The sequence below is a fragment of the Trifolium pratense genome, linkage group LG4 (assembly GCF_020283565.1).
Source record: "Trifolium pratense cultivar HEN17-A07 linkage group LG4, ARS_RC_1.1, whole genome shotgun sequence".
In the NCBI taxonomy this organism is placed as follows: Eukaryota; Viridiplantae; Streptophyta; class Magnoliopsida; order Fabales; family Fabaceae; genus Trifolium; species Trifolium pratense.
In genome coordinates, this window is record NC_060062.1 from 46,607,320 (window position 1) to 46,608,972 (window position 1,653).

General features: G+C 46.1%; 1 non-coding gene across 1 annotated transcript; it reads left to right on the top strand.

The window, feature by feature from the left end:
- The first annotated feature begins 862 nt into the window (after positions 1 to 862).
- On the top strand, positions 863 to 969 carry LOC123882521. The gene has a single exon (XR_006799849.1). It is a non-coding gene; the product is annotated as a small nucleolar RNA R71 (small nucleolar RNA).
- The last annotated feature ends 684 nt before the right edge of the window (positions 970 to 1,653 follow it).

The following is a 1,653-nucleotide window of genomic DNA, read 5'->3' on the forward strand; positions in this document are numbered from 1 at the left end:
CTTAGACATATTTTCATTTTCCACTTCTCCCTCATGTCTCTCATTTTCAACTACAACCTCTTGCTTATTTTCTCCCTCAATGACCTTCTTTTTCAAAGGCTTCTCCACAGCTGGCCTTTCCGGTATCTCTCTACTCCTCAAAGTGATTCCATTGCAAGTTTCATTTTTCGGATTATCATGAGTGTTTCCACCGAAACCTCCTTGGTTTTGCAACATTGAAAACTGTCTTGAGAGTTGACCCATTTGCACCTCAAGATTCTTGATAGAAGCTTCATGATTCTTGTTAGAGGTTGCTTGACTCGATTTCATCGCTTCAAAGTTGCTTTGGGTCATGAGCATGAACTGATTTAGAGTCTCTTCCATCCTTGATGGAGGCCTTTGCTGCTGTTGCGGTGCACCTTGACCTTGCATATTGTTCCCCCACCCGGACCCGTTGTTATTGTTGTTGTACGGCTTCCGGAAATTGGCTAAGTAGCGAGCTTCCTCTGAACCCTCCGTGAAACATCCGCCATTTGGGTGGTCCTGCAAACAAAAATCACAACGCACATTGTCAATTTTACCTATTGGAGAAGTATGAACTTGTGGATTGGACATCAGCTTCATCATTGCTTCTATTTGGCTAGTCATTAGCTTTTGCTGTGCTAATAGGGCTGTTTGAGTATCCAATTCCAACACTCCGCCTCTCTTTTTGGTTCCTCTATCATTAGTAGCTCTATACTCGTTTTGAGCCATACTTTCCACCAACTCTCTTGCTTCAGCCTCGTCCCAATTTTTCAGCGAACCACCGGCTGATGCGTCAAGTATCATGCGCGTTTGCGCCCTCAAACCTTGGGTGAACATTTGCATCTGATTGTGGCCGTCGAAACCATGATTCGGGCACCTTTTAAGACAAACTTTGAACCTCTCCCAAGCATCATAGAGCGTCTCCCCATCTGCTTGCTCGAAGTTGCTAATTTCAGCCCTTCTTTCCAAAAACTTATGAATAGGGAAGTAGCGGTCTAAGAACTTCCGCTCAAGTTGTCTCCATGTCTCAATAGTTCCGGCAGGTATTGTGTCCAACCAATCCTTAGCACGGCCGGTGAGAGAGTGCTGGAACAACCTAAGTCTCTTATCCGATTCACTTACCCCCGGTGGGTCGGTATAATCGCAAGCCTCATAGAAATGTGATAAATGGAGGTTGGGACATTGGGATTCCGATCCGGAGTAGGGGTTCTCTTTGAGTGCGGATAAGACAGTATTCTTAATGTCAAAAGAAACCGGGTTTGCCGGTTGAAAACCCTGATTGGCTAGGGCGTCATTATCTCTCCGCCCATAATCACCAAGAGTACGTCTTTGTGGTTGAGGAACCGGTGGAACGTGGACCGGTGGATCCTGCTCTTCTTCCATTGTAGCTGAACTCTGTCCTTGACAGTCCGGTGTACCACCTAGCAAAGCTTTTCCACTTGAAGCTTGAGCTTCCCTTGTTGCCTTCCGAATTGCGCGAGCTGTCTTTTCAATTTCTGGATCGAACTGCAGCTCAATGGGACCTGTCCTCCGCATGCACAAGTGTCGCGGCGCGAAAAATATCCTCGAGTGTGAACACTCGAAAATCAACAGAGTCGCCACCGAATTTTATTTATCCCAGAGAAGGGAAAGGAAAATATCGAGAAAACC